The sequence below is a fragment of the Wyeomyia smithii genome, chromosome 3 (assembly GCF_029784165.1).
Source record: "Wyeomyia smithii strain HCP4-BCI-WySm-NY-G18 chromosome 3, ASM2978416v1, whole genome shotgun sequence".
In the NCBI taxonomy this organism is placed as follows: Eukaryota; Metazoa; Arthropoda; class Insecta; order Diptera; family Culicidae; genus Wyeomyia; species Wyeomyia smithii.
The window spans coordinates 93,131,392-93,147,775 of record NC_073696.1 but is presented as its reverse complement, the minus strand read 5'-3'; positions in this window follow the sequence as shown (position 1 = coordinate 93,147,775).

Below are 16,384 nucleotides of genomic sequence, written 5' to 3'. Positions count from 1 at the left end.
ATCATCGTCTCTCGGGTGACATGATAAAAAGAAAATCAAACAAACAAACAAAATATAAGGCAAATATGTAACCTTTCGGTGTATCACGCGGTTAATTTATCCGCCATATCCACCCGAATGCTGATTAGTATCGGCCTGGCCTGGCAGTACCTCTCCAGACATTTGCTAAGCGTTTAACATGTTTGCTGGTGACCGGATTATAAGAGGCGAAAGCACAATTTTTGGCAGCATCCTACTTTCAGTATTTTGCTCTTTTTCGCAGCCGTTTCTTTCCCTGCAAAGCTTACAGATCTTGTACTGTGATCGGTACCTCGTTTGCTAAGATTATGAAGGCTATTAAAGTTTCCTTTCAGTTAGTTAAGCTGAGTCAGACGTTCTCTGTCTAAGTTATTCTACAAAAAACATTCTCGAGGACCAAATTATGACAATATCCAAGGCTCGAAGCTTCGGAAATAAAAATGATGAACACTGGCACCTCTCATAAAACAAACTCACACGCACAATGAGACATCTGTATGAATTGTAAACCTGATGACATTTCATACATTTCTGGATGTCTTGCGTGCCCTTCGCTTACTCACAGAAACGAGTACAGTAGAATGCCTACGAATCTCTGCAGTGGAATAAATATAATTGTTCTCCCATATCTGCTCGATAAGCACCGTCAGGTATCGATAAAATATGACGGCATCATATTTACCAAACGCAACCAAAACCGTCGATATCGAACTGACGCAGTCCAAGCCGAATGCAGATATAATCGGCAGCTCGACCCTATCACAGTTGAGTGATAAGATAAATTCTACTACCTGCTGACTGATGGAAATAGCAATTGCCCAGGTTCCTTCTATTCGTACTCAACCTTCAAGTAACACACGTGTTTATGATAGGTCTGTGGTACCAAAAATATTAATCCGCCTGCGCAATAAGTCTAACACCTACCGACTTCAATAAAAAAAACGGTACGATAATTGAATACAACAATATTTGCCGCGCTGGAATCGGAAGCCAAATGTTTGGTTAAACAATTACGGCGGCTTCAAGTGTTGACCGGTAAAGTCATCAATGTTATCCAGTTCGGATTTGATGCGAAAAAAAGCCTTTTTCCCGCGATATTGACATATTTTCCATACGCGATAATTCGTTCTATCTGATTCGGCTGCCAGTGGGTGCCAATCTAAGAAAACTACTTCGTATCATTTCTTCTCATTCAAATTACCTAGATAGTAATAGACATCAAAATTAATGGTGACTCCTAAACCCAGAGTGAATCAATACAGTGTTATTTTGAACTGTATCGAACACAAACTTGCGAGATTAAAAACTGATCATGAAGCAACAGGAATTTCTTTGTTTTAAAAAAGTTCATATTAAAATTTTCTCATTTGAAACTCTGAATCTTGTTATGAACCAGTTGTAGTTTTACAAGCAGTGAAAAAGCTACACGGTGTCAAAATTTCGATTATTATCGAATTTTCATGTACCTCTGATTTTTTTTCGCAAAAATGTTGCCAACTGGATAAGAATCAAGGATCGGGAAGTTAAAAATTTTGACACCGTGAGCTAGTAAAACATTTATGATTTTCGACGTTTAAAAAATAAACTATAGTCGGATCGATTGCGAATCAATAAGAGATGAAATTCATCCAATGTTGGCTATTGAATTAAAACAAAATCTAAGCCCACCTAAATTAAGCTAACTTAGGGTAATATACATATTCCATTTCGCTCAGTTGATTTTACAAAAACTCGGTGTTTCGGAAAAAGAAGCGCCAGCGATGGAAGAACTGTACCGTACGAATGGACCACAAAAGTTCTACGAGAAGCCGCAAAGGTTACGTACCAAAATCCGACGTGTACAGGGACGTGAACGGCGACCTTCTCACGAACAAGGGTGAGGTGATTGAAAGGTGGAAGCAGTGCAACGACGAACAGTTTAACGATGATGTAACAGAGATCGACGACGAAGTGGCCGTAGATCTCGGTGTATGCACAAATGACGACAGAATTTCAGTCCCTGACCTTCAGGAAGTTAAAAAGGAGATCTACCGGCTGAAGAACAACAAAGCAACTGGAGCTGACCAACTCCCCAGCAAGTTGTTGGAACACGGTGGCGAAGCACTGTCTAAGACACTACACTGGGTTATTGTCAAGATTTGGGAGCAGTAGTACCGCAAGAATGGATAGAGGTTACAGTGTGTCCCATCTACAAAAAGGATGAGAAATTGGATTGCTGCAACTACCGAGCATTCAGGCTGTTGAGCGCCGCCTACAAGGTACTCCTTCAAACTATAGGGTGTTAGGTAGCTCACTTAAAATCCTTTAAGGGGTGATAGAGGACCCTATTTGATGAAAAAAATCCTTCTACGCATATGGTCAAAATTCAACTACTGCAGAGTTATTCACTTTTTCAGTTTTCGGTTATGTTTGCCTTTTACGAGGTCTAGCACAAGAAGTGTGACAGCTAGCTCAATTCTGTTGGTTTCGTTGGAAAGCTGAGAAAATTTTGTAATCAATAGTGTCTTAAAAACGTCCAACTAGAAAAATTAAAAAGCACTCAGAAAGGAACAAATGTGAAATCAAATGTTTTTTTGAGAACAAAACTGCAATTTTCTCTCTGAAATGTGTGATAAACATGGGTTTTGTAGTGAACCAAATTAAACATTCAAGTTTACTCTACAAGTTGTTCTTTGACACTAAGCATCTAACTCTTTTAGTTTAGCTGCTATTTCATTTTAAAAGCAATAAGTTGCGCTTTCATTCAACGACGCGCCTACGTAAAAAAGTGGAGCAGAAAATTGTAATCCTCACAACACTGAATGAAGGCGCAGGGTGGGGAAACGTTATATGGAAAAAATAAAACTTGATAGCAGAAAGCCGGAAACAAAGTTTTTTTTGTTCTATTTGGGGCCCCAAACAATCCTAAATTTATCGGAAGGCGATTGGTTTTGTCTCCGCTTGGCGCATTGCATTTCAAATTAATATGGAGATTTGTATGGAAAAACCAACTTTTTTGCATTCTCCATTCTAAAGAGCTCAAAATGGCTCAAACCATAGGTTTCATGACTTCTAAAGGAAGTTTTTTTGATGCCTAACAACTTGGTCGAAGACACTAAAGAGCTAGGGTGTCCCAAAAAATACTAGAGCTGTTCAAAGTTGAGTATGTCGCAATTTATGTTGCAAATCATTTTTTCTGCCAACACTGCTAGTGTACCGGCGTCAGTCAGATTTCCATCAGAAGTAACCTCTGGAACACGTTGTAGATTCTATCGACACCTAGAATATTGACCTAAGTTTGTTTGTTTGGTCCAGCTGAGTGTATAAACTCGTTACGACAGGTTATTTCTGATGGGAATCCTACTGACGCCGATACATTGGTAATGTTGGCAGAAAACAAGATTTTCTGCATTTAAATCGACATACTCATAGTTAACAATTACAGCTCTTTTTAGAGACATTCTAGCTCTTCAGTGTTTTCTGCAAAGTTGTTAGGCATCTAAAATACTATACTTTAACATTATGTAGTGCATTATTAAATCATTATTGAGCTCTCTATAAAGGTAACAGCAAAAAAGTAGGTTTTCCCATATACATTTTCATACAAATTTGAAATGCAATGCGCCAAGCGGAGACAAAACCAATCGACTTCCGATAAGTTTAGGGTTGTTTGGGGCCCCAAAAGAAACCAAAAAAACTTGGTTCTGGAAAATCGATCACTTTTCCCCACCCTAATATGCACAGACTTCGCAGCCAACTATTTTAGTGTACAGGATAATTGCGGGGCTACGCTACGATCCTACTGGCACTAACAGTCTTTCTCGAAGCGGGACTCACACATTTATTAGGCCAGCATCGCACCTCAAGATCGGCTGAAATCGGAACTCAGAGAATTACTAGCGTTCAGGAGAATATCTTCCACTGCGAAAACAACTGCTCTCACACTGGTGGGCAAAGCGACGCACATGCTTGAAGAGAGCAGCGAATCGTGTGATTATCTGAGTTGCTTGCAAAAAACCAGCGGTGCAATCTGAAATATCTCTTCAAAGAGAAAATACTACAAGATTAATCCTTTCCCACTCATGGTGACTCTAGAGCACCAAGAATTATAATGACTATACCCCGACAAAAAATGAATTATTTTAAATTCTTTTTTCTACAAAATCTTGCATTTCTAATGTACTTTCAACTTGGCATATCAAATGTCAGCTTGATTCAATGTTTGAACTGTTATCAAGAAAACTACAGAAGAAAGTCCGAATTTTACGATAAAAAAATAATATGTGTTTTTAGCAACTGTTTTTCTATAACATTCATTATTCGTTTTTTATAATAAAAATAACTTTTACGTAGATCTATTGTCCATTGAGTGTAACGGTCCATAAAATTAACAATCTTTGTTCTTGTTCACTTGTTCCATAAGTTTTTAAATGGTGCCTCAGAGCACCACTGGGCATACAGGAGACAAAAAAAAAAACCGATTGCCCTGAAAAAACTATATATCTGATTTCATATTTTTGCTGGCCGTTCTTCTCATTACGTGGTGATTCCAGAAGAGAATGAATCAGAAGCTTATGAGATGGGAAGCGACATCGAAGATGAAGTCGCTATGTTTGCGATAGATCCATTACCAGATGAAGTTCATGAGTATTTTTCCGAGACAAACGAGGCAGAAGTAGAGACACCAGCAAAACGGGCCAAGAAAGAAATGAAAGTGGGTCTAAACGCATTGAAAGCGGACCAAAAACGAAAACTTACCATTTGTGGGAAGAGGTTCAAGCCAAAATCTAGGTACATGACAACTCAGAGATGAAGAAAAGAGGAGAACTCGGATATGACAAGCTCTTCAAAATTCGTCCTTTCATCGATGCAGTGAGAGCTAATTTTCTAGCCTAGAAAATTCCTTACTCAATAAGAAATAAATCATCAAATAGTCATAAACTAAGTTTTTTTTCCAAAACTACATTGTTTTCATTATTTTCTATAGTATTTGTTTGAATACTTCAAAAAGTATCAGAATTTTTTTTTCGTGTATTTAAAAATTCCCTGCTGTGCTCATAGGTGCTCTGGAGCACCATTTCAAAATTCGCTTTTTTCTTCAAAATACAATGTTTTACAGTGATTTCAACTACCCTGCAAAGTATTTTGCCTAAATTGACCCGGAAAGTATTTTTAAATCATGAAAAACCTCGTGAGCGGGAGAGGGTTAACAGCCCTAGGGGTTGTATGAAATGGTGACGTAGGACAAATATGAATATTGATTTTAACTCTTGTTTGACATATTTCACTACGTCTGTTATACACCGTGTATCTCACACAGGTATAAGGGCTACACTTGCTGCCGTGTTAAGAACAAGAATGAAGTTGAGTTTTCTACACGCAGTCTTTTGTATCGAGTTAAGCGTAGATTTTTGCAATAAAGACGGAGCGACGCAGATTCGAGAAAGAGAAACGAAATAAAACACCTTCAATACTACTGAATTATTGTCATGAGCGCCAAAAGAAAATTTGTGCTTTTCTAATGCAAAAATTCCCCTGTTTCTAGATTAACTAATCTGCGTAATCGATATTAGACTGATACAGATGCAAACGATGCTAAATACTGTTGAGTTTCATCCCACGAAATCCCGTTTCAAAATTCGCAAAAACTCCAGAGTTATGAGCAGAAATGCCTTTGCTGCACAAATCGAAATGTCCTAAAAAAGTAGTAAAAAAGGGGTTTATCTTGTACAATGTGCTTATAATGTGTGCATAATAGACCTAAAATTGTTAAAAGAGAATTGGAAATATTAAATTTGAAAGTTTTCTTGAAAATTAAAAAATAAATTTCGACGTCAGTATTCAAACGCGTTTTTCTCGAAACTATAATTTTTGAGTTGTGCCAGTGTTGCACGAAACCGACGTTAGTTCCGAAAAGAGCTGATTCTATATTTATCAACTAGAAATGCGTGCTACAGAACACAGATGATCGCACCATCGGTAGCATCGAATATTTTGCTTGGCCGCACATAATAAATTTGCTATGCGCTCTGCACTCCGGTAGCTTTGCCAGAAAAATATCCTGCAGCATACGATGGTAACTCTTGCCGTCGTATGCAATATAAAAGTAAGGTGCTCCGCAGTGCCTAAAAGTTTACTCGTACGCAGCTCTCGTTTCCTAATGTCGCGTACCTCTAAAAGCCAGACTCCACTCGCTACCGTGTGACGAACAAGAATGAAGCTGAATTTTCTATATGCAGTCTTTTGTATCGAGTTGATCGTAGATTTTTGCGTTGAAGGCGTGGCCACGCAGTCTCAAGAGAGGATATGAAACAAAACACTTTGTTGAGTCAGAATATGTAGGCAGTGGAATTTATTCCGTCCATGTTATTGTTATCCGTGCTTGGGAAGCAAGGCAATAGCGAGGGAAATGTATGGGAAAGCTTGACCTCGGAACTTTCAACCTATTTTCACCATTAAGCAGTAAAGCAACAATGTTAAATAATATATCAAACAATTGTCACAAATTTTATCTATCCACCAACATACAGATGACTAAGATGCATTGAGTCTTTCGCTTGCTATAATCGTTTGAAATCTGACGCAACATCTACCAGTACAGATCTAAACTCAAAGTTCGTTTGAATCAAATTTTACCGAACAACTTTAATACTTCAAAATCACATTTTTCATTTAATTTGGTGATGCTAGTTTTTCTTTTTATTTCGAGGCTTTGTAAACTAGCAGAAGTTACCTACGATCGTTATCGTGTTTCAAATTTGAAGTATAGATGTCTCTGCATCAAATTTCGACCGTTATAGCGTCTCTACAGAACGTGTTTACTCACAATTTCCCTTTGTTTAGTCGATCAGCCGTTCTCGTTGTGTACATTCTTTGTTTGAGTTTTTCTATAATTTTTAACTGTGAGTTATATTCAAAAGTACTTAAATATGAGTGACAAGTTTGAGTTTTGCGTGGGATCGGGCGCCAACTGTGTCAAAGTCGCTAAGCATCGCATGTCCGACATCGCTAAAGAGGCTAGGCGCAGCCATACATCAGATGACAAAGAGGAAGAAGTGGAAAATAAAACCCAGGAAGGACAATTTTACGGCGCAGGGATAGCTGACTGAAGGTAAAAAAATTATTAGGGGCTTTGTCATTGCGATTCTTAAGATTTATAGCATTTTAAAACTTTAAACGCGTTTTTCTCAAAACCATATTTTCAAAATCGGCGAGCAGTAAAACTGGAAAAGTTTACATCCGATTGACTTGAAATTTTAACTGTAGCTTCTTCATTAGAATATCTAGTGAAGTACACACGATTTAAGCGATTGATTAGCAACAACTAAAGTTATAAACAATCAAAGTAGATTTTTTTGTCGAAACAGAAATTTTTTTTTTTTCAAACCGTTGCCATTTTGCGAAGAAAAATTCTAAAAATATAATCATGTGTACTTCACTAGCGACACTTGTGTAGATAATGAAAACATTTTAGTTTTAGTTATAGATGGAGTTGGGCACGACTTCTACTGCTCGCCGCGGAATAGCTTTTAAAAAAAGCGGTTCACGGCAATCGCTGCACAGCCGCCATTTTGTAACAAAAATAGCAATAAAAATATTTTTTCTATTCTGCAAGAGTTGCTCAATCCAATGATATATTATTTATATACCTTACATCTTAAATGTCCTGTAAAAAAATCATGAGAAAAGCCTTGCCTTTTTGAGCATTTGGTAGATATAACCCCTTAAGCATATATTAAATGAGGGAAACATCTAGGAAGGAAAATAGATTGCGTTGATCGCTTTGCATCTCGAAACTGGAAAAAAATAAAGCCGGCCGCCCTTACGCATGTTTGCTTTTCAAATGCTGTTAAATATTTCTTAGCAGTGCGCATCGCGATGAAATTCTGTGTTTTATAACTAGAGCGATTCTCCACTCTCATTTTGCTCAGCTGTAATGCAAGCTTAAGGGGTTATAAACCTTTTTAGTTTTCAAAAAACCGAAAAAATTTTTGATGTGTTATCTTCAAATACAACATCTTGAGAACATTTACACAAACTTGCATAAAGATCTGAGCAATAGGAAGAAAGTTAGAGCGATTTGCAGCGCGCCTCGCCACGGCCGCATAAGCTAAACTTGAAACTTTACACGCGATTATCTCGGAATAGTGTTTTCCGAAAAATGACTTTGCCGTGATCCTGATTGCAGGAAAACTACCGAACCGATTTCCTTCATCTTTTTCTTTTTTTTTAATTTTCGTTATGAAATTCGCCGGTCCTTGAACGATCGCTTTTTGAAACATACAGTTACTTTTTGTCGCAAAAAAAATTTTAATGCAATTTTAAGCGCTCAAACGTGCATTTTTTGGGGAAAACGTTCCCGTTTTCACTGAAAACAAAATCGTTCAAGGACGTGGCACACTTCTAAACTAATGAAATAATATGAGTTTTTTGATTTCGGTTGACCCGCTGAGTCTTTATCAGGATCACCGCAAGCCTCTGCAAAAAAATAGCGTTTCGGGGAAACGGCCATTACTCCAGTAATAATTGGTATATCTCAAAATCAAACGTATTTTTTTGTTGTTGATAAACTGTACTTTCAGAAAAATACCCCTTTGAGGCAATGAAAATGGTGCTATGCACTTCAAAATAGATTCAAACTTCCCTCATTTTTCTCGACCAAAAAGGTATATAACCCCTTAAGCAGCAAGTGTATTTATTTTTTCTGCGAGCGGAGAAACACAGCACAAGAAGAATAAACAAATTTCGTGCCATACGCTCATTCTGGGCAAGAAGTGAGTGTTGAATATTCACCACGTATTAATGAAAATAACAAAGCCTCTATACATGAATGCTCATATGTATGCGTGTGTGTGAAGTTCGTATATGTTTGTTTATGATTATCTTTGTATGTGTTTATTTTTTTGTTTGTATAACAACTTTTTGATTGTAAGCGTATGCATGTTCGTTAGCATGTATCATCGATTTAACGATTTTGTTATGAACTAGTTAAACTTACCCGGAATCGCTTGGATTAAAAACCGTTTTTGTTACTACGATGAAATTATAAAGAAACAAGCAACAACCAAAGTTGCATCGCTGCTTCAAAAAACTTTACACCAACAACGTCATTCGCGTGGTTGGATTTACTGTTGAAACGTGTAAACGGCATTTGAAAACATAACCTTCACTGAATAGATCTAGTGGGTGGAGCATATAGGTTGCCAACGTGATGCTTGCGAGATACACAAAACAAACACACAACAATACTTCTAAAAGTTGCTGTCAGGTTCTGAAGCCATGTAACAGCAACTTTTGCTCGATCGATCGCCTTATATTTGTTTTTGAGATGAGGTTATTTACTGCGTTGTAACTTTTGCGTACTTGGACTAGAAGTCGTCCAAAATGTGTGGGTCTCTAAAACGATATGAGATAAATTGCTTTGAATTTGTTTATCACGCTGAGGTGCAGATGAATTGAAGAAGCAAAATTTAAAACTGATAATGACCATTGCACAATGGTCCGGAAACCGAATTTAGGGGGAAATTTGGGTCTAGAGCTCTACAACAACATTTTAGAGAAAAACTTTCTTCTAAAAAGTTGTTACATATGATAAAGCGCTCATTGAAAAATAATCAAAAATTAGGATGACCAACATTAAGGGAACTGTACGAACTAATTTCATTTTTTGTCATATTGACTTACATTTTAAGTTTAGTAAAGCGGGCAATGTATGTAGTTTCGCGGGAATGCGAAGATGAACGGGAATAGAAGGTGTGACTAGAATTATAAAAAAATTTCCCTCGTCCAGACGGGACACAAACCCGCAATCTCCGTTGTCTCCGGCAAGGTGTTTTGGCCAATTAAACTACTGGGTAAGGGTAACTCTTCCTAAGACCAATGTCGAATCACCCTCTACTATTGTGTTCCCGCATCTCAGCACGCCGCGATGAAACTGCACACACTGTCCTGTGGAAGTTTATTTCTGTCAACTGAGAGAGTGGTCTCTTTACGCACACTATGTATAATGACTTATTATATCTACAGCGGCGCAAGCGATGAGACACGTCAGTTGGTGGCCAACTCCCATGGAAGGCGTATCACGGAAGAGCTCCGTTGTGCTAATTTTTACTTTACGAACTAATTTCATTTTTTGTCATATTGACTTACACTTTAAGTTTAGTCCAGACGGGACGAGGGAAAAATTTTTCTAATTCTAGTCACACCTTCTATTCCCGTTCATCTTCGCATTCCCGCGAAACTACATACATTGCCCGCTTTACTAAATGATAAGGGAAGCAAATTTTGAAACTGAGAAAAAAAACTAAACTTGCAAGTGTTTCTACAACAAATGACGTAAATAGTGAAAGCGAGAGAATTGAATAGAAATTGATAACTGCAGTTGAATCCTCATCAAATTTCTGGAAATAATCAAAGATAAATCGCTATACAGACAATCTTTTTCCATTCTGACCATTTGCCAATTGACAATCTTACTATTTCTATTGCGCCCTATTTCAATGCATCTTCGTAGCTAAAATTTTACCATGCAGCATTTACCATGTTGTTATCAAATTCTATGCATAAGTTCATACACATTGCGGTTTCATTCCTGAAACTTGTGTTGAAACAACAAAAATGTTGCAATTGGCTCCGCATCCTGCGCTTTTTTGTCATTGTATAAGAAACTGAGATGTAGCTGCAACTTAGTTTCGCATAAGAATTTGTTGCTGTGAGCATGAGCATGATTGACCGCCCGCGGTTGCTACTCCGTTATTGCCAGATAACCTGTAATTACACAGAGAACCAACAGATGATGCTCAGGACCAACATGCACCCTCAATGTGTAAAAACTGGAGATCTTAATCTTTATGTAAGGCAATACCGGCGCCGGCCGCATCCGAATGCAGGTCAAAGAAGGAGTTTGTATGGGAATATGTTGACGTGATACTCGCTTTCTTGGAAGCCGAGAAAACTCTGCACTTCCGCGAGAAATCACTGCGATGTTGGAGGAAGGGCAGGGTATACAGCAGGGTTCGTTTTGGTAAACGATTCACTGATTTCGAGTGTCGGGTTCTTTAGACCAAATGTCGCGCCTACAAGTTCATTACATCCGCCACGAAATTCATAATGTGTTCCGAACTTTTTCAGTTTGATGAAGTAACACCACAGTAATAAGCGAACGCAAAGATACTGGACTTAATCGGACATCTCCTCGTAAGGTGATCCTCTTCATACCGAAAACTATTGCGCGTTGTTGATTGATCTGTAGATAATAAGACCTCATGGAATGTATCGGCGCGGAGTCTTTAGGGGTTTGGTCAACCAGACATTCAGTTTTCTACCTTACAGATCGAGTAGCGACATCTCTCGAATAGACTTCATCTGTCCTAAAATAAAAAAAAAACCTACGATACCGCGAAAAACACACCTGAAGTCACGAATATTTGGTAAAAAAAACACAGGTTAAACTGTCGTTAATGGGCAGAGTTAATTAAATGAAGAAAGTATGAATGAACGGGACAAAGTTTGCCGGAGAGCTAGCCTCTAGCAAGTTATATACGATTTCTACACGACGTACCGTTATGGAAGCTATCAATCTCGTAATTACTATGCGCGCCGTACACACTGGTAACAAAGAAAGGTTATCTTAAAGGTAACGGTTTATTATATTAGGTTACCTATTGAATGTCAAATCTGTCTAACTTTCTTGCATTCAAAATCCAAAATATAAATGACATTCAAAAAAATCCATCATTTATAGGCAAAAAATCCATCTTTTACAGGCAAAAAATCCATCTTTTATAGGCAAAGCTGCGAACATAACAATATTCATTTTTAAGCTAGATAAATCATAAAACATATGCCTCAAAAAAAAAAATCAGTTGAAATAATCAAATACAATAGATATTCAGAACACAACAAATGACAATTTGCTTATGATTAATTGACTTATTAATTGATTAACACACCTAAAATATCAACTAATTAAGCGGGATGGATACTTTCATTAAACCTTGCTGTACTTTTTAGATATTTTCATAAGGACTAAGAATATTTATTGAGGAACGGCTTATTGTTAGATTGGGTCAGGTGTCCCTAATCTCGTCCACCACCAACGCGTTCTCCATAGTGAAAAAAATCGCTGGCACAATAGTAGAGAAATAAAAAACTGTATACTCATCTGTAGATAGCCCCCAGACTCACGTCGCCCAGGTGAATGTCACCGGGAAGCAGCACATCCAGAGCGATGATCCTGCTTCACGATCTCACTGTTGGTCCTACCAAGAAATTGAACCTTGGAAGCGGATTTTGCGCCACGCATTAACCAGAGCACATCCCGCAAATCCTATCCACTCTCCTCCTCCCAGAACCGCCAGAGCAGCATACGGCAAGTTTGCTCCAATCCTACCAACGCAAGGTCACTATCACTTCTCCCAACTTCAATCCTTAATTTTTCACGACATAATTTAGAAAACACGCAACCACTCCATCTGACTCTCAACCCGTTCGGTTTTTAGCACTTCAGTACGATAAACTAAAAAATGTTTCTATATCATCTCAATTTTTTGCAAAAACAGGTAAGCGAAAAATATTCACATGCACTCGCGGTCGCAGTTTGCTTCGATCCTTTTCACATAAGAATTTGTTGCTGTGATGCAAAAAGTTCATAATCGAAACATATTTTGCTGCTTGGGCTGACACTCGATCCTACGACGCCTGGCTTGATAGGGCCTCGAGACCAGCTGGGAGATGATGGAATCAAAATCTCAATATCCAGTTATACCTGTTATCAACAGTTAGGGTGAATCTTCTACTTTTTCTATAAAAACCTAAATTAATCCACCTAGCGGTCAGACCCAGCCTTTCACCTTCAATTTTTTATTTGTAAAAATGGATTTACCGTGCTGGATCGAAACCCGTACAGTATCGAAATCCGTACACCTTGATGTTTTTCTACATTTTTAAGCATTATAAAAATTAAAAATTCATATGACAGTCACATGTACATGTCCGTTGCACTGTTGGCTTTCTGTTAAATTAAACTATGCGCCAGTAGGCCATGAAATAAAAATATTAAAAATGAAAAATCATTTGTCATTTGTCATTTCGTCGCATTGTGAGTGAATTCACTAAGGAAACGTAATTCAGATAAAACGTTTTCCAAGTGGGACATACACGCAAAAGTTGAAGTCTTGTACAATCATTGTGTCTTCCCGATTCGCACAAATGTTGCACAGAAATCGCACAATAAATGTGTGAAACGCATAACGCAACAGTTGTACTGCGAATACATTGACATAGAATGAAATCAGAATATGTATCATACACCGACACTTTATTTCTCACGTCGAGTGTATTAGTGACTGCACGCGCTTTTTTCTCAAGCGACGAGAGAAATTTCTCTCTCGCTCGTAGAATTTCAGACACGTGACATACAATTTGCAGGTTGCTCTTTCGCTTCTCTTTCGGTTCGGATTGCGACGCGCAAGGCAATATCTCGTTGCTTCACGAAATGAGCGAGACACCCGTGCTGCACATACTTGATACCAGTGTTGTTAGTCTCTCACTCATACTGTCGGTGCGTGCTTGCTGCTATTCAGAGGAATGCATGAAGAAGAAAAAGTATCTCGAAAGCGTGTATGCAAAAGACTTGAAAAGCGTAGCATATGTCTTGTCCTCAAGCAGAAAGGAGGAGAATGGTTTTGCTTCTCGCTCGCTTTGCAATGCTGCTTGATACCAGTTGAAACTGTTTAGGTGTAGTAGTTTGGAGCTGCCAAATTCATTTAAGAAACCATAGAGCATTAATTGCGTTATGCCCAACACGCAATGATTGTACTGGTTCCGAATTACATCAACAATTGCGCTAAAAACGCACAATTTTGTACTGGTTTCGCACCATCCAACTTTTGCGTGTAAGTGTTTTACTCTGTGAATCTTTTTGAAATCGATTGAAAAGGTAAGTCTTTGTCATTTTCGAGCTGTATATTGTCTGGTAAATAGTGCAAATTGTATTTATTCATCAAAAACTGTGCCGTACGGATTTTGATCCTTGTTAATCGCTTGAATCGAAATCCGTACACCGTGTGTATCATACATATACTGTTGAACTTTCATCCTTGTTTTCAGCATTTTATGGAAGAACAGCATAAATATTCGTAAAACGATTCCGAAAGAGATGTAACAGAGGTGCGCGAGAGAAAGTCGTACCGGGAAGCTTCGAGGGGTTCTGGCGTTCTGGTGACTACGATAAAGAATGCCGTAACGAATGGCTACAAATCTCAATCAAAAGGAGTTCCACCAACCTTCACTGCTGGAGAGGAAGATTTGGATCATGAAGTGGGTGCCATGCATGGGCATAGTAATCGGGCGGCCCGGGGCATTTGCCACCTCCTTAAATCTGGGCCTGGAAGAAGGCGTGTCGTAGCTGGTAGTTGAGAAAAATTTTATGTTTTTTATGTCGAATCATTCAATTGGGTCCTAAAGCTATACCAGTTTTTATATATCATTTGAAAAAGCCGCGTTTTCTGAACAAAACGTGATTTTTGAAAAATGTTTATCGTTCTCCTCCGATTTTTAAATGAAGAATAAAAAACTGCTTGAAAGGTCTAAGATGACGTTTCGCCCATGTACGGTATATGAAAGAACAGTCAATTAAGGCATTTCGAGCAGTTTTTTATCCTTCATTTAAAAATCGAAGGAAAACGATAAACATTTTTTTTAAATCACGTTTTGCTCAGAAAATTGCACGTTTCCAGCTGATATATAAGAATCAGAACACCATTTAAAACTTTAGAACCCCATTGGGACCTAAAGCTATTCCAGTTTTTAAATATCATTGGAGGAAAGCCGTATTTTCTGAGCAAAACGTGATTTTCAAAAAAAGTTTATCGTTTTCCTTCTATTTTTAAACGAAGAATAAAAAACTGCGCGGAGTTTCTTAAATGACAGTTCGCCCATGTACTGTATATGAGAGAACTGTCATTTAAGGCATTTCGAGCAGTTTTTTATTCTTCATTTAAAATTTGAAGGACAACGATTAACATTTTTTAAAAACCATGTTTTGCACAGAAATTTGCACTATTTCAGCTGATATAAAAATAAGCAAACCGTTTAAAACTTTAGGAACCAATTGACCGTCACAATATATTTATTCGTAAATTTGAAGATAAATTGAAAAATAAAATTCATTTTGTACTTCTATATCTATACGGATTTTGATGCATTGCTGTACGGACTTTAATCCAGTCTATATTGCGTGCGTGCGGATTTTGATTCAAAAGTGTACGGATTTCGATTCAGACGAAAAACTGCGTACGGATTTCGATTTAAAACATGTTTATTTCAAACATGATTTTTTCGAGTTTCAGAGTAATTTAAATCATTTTGCTTGAAAATAGTGATAAAATATAAGTAAACCTAAAAGTAAGCATGTCAGTTTAAAGCAATATGTAATTTCTTGATTTTATATTGACCGTCAAAGACTATCATGTGCTTAGGTGTACGGATTTCGATCCAGCACGGTACATGAACGCTTCAATCCAATAAATGTATATTCACTCTTTAGGTTCTAAAATATTGATGTTGTAATCTTTACATATAAAAATGCAGTCAAGTCTGTCTGTCTGTCTGATCCATATAGGCCCGAAAACTACCGAACCGATCGACGTGAAAATTTGTATGTAGGGGTTTTTGGTGCCGATAAAGGTTCCTATGATAGTTTGAGACCCCTCCCTCTTCTGGAAGAGAGGGGTCCCATACAAATGAAACATAAATTTCTGCACAACTCAAGGGCAAACCAAGCAAATGAAACCGAATTTGGCATGTGGATGTTTTAAGGGGTAACTAATATGTTCATAATATTTGGATGAAACACAAATTTGTGCACATCTCGAGAAATAATCAACCAAATGGAACAAAATTTGGCAGGTAAATGTTTTTAGTGGTAACAAATATGTACATAATGGTTTGAAACCCGACTCCCTCTTCTATAAGGGAGGGATCCCATGAAAATGAAACACAAATTTCGCACAGCTCAAGAACCAATCAAGAAAATACAACCATGTTTAGTATGTGAATGTTTTTAGAGATAACAAATATGTCCATAATGGTTTGACGCTCCTCCCTCTTCTGGAAGTACATGTTTCTTCACAAATTTCTGCACATCTCGCGAACTAATCAACTAAATGGAACCATATTGGCAGGTGAATGTTTTTAGTGGTAACAAATATGTTCCATAATCGACCTCAGACAACATTTTGGATTGTAAGATGGCAACTTCCGGTTTCTGGAAAACAGCCGAAAATGGCCGATTTTCACCCAATATAATAATATCCGGATCTAGAATAATACACAGCAGCTAAAATCGACCACAGATAGCATTTTAAATTCTAAGATATCGACTTCC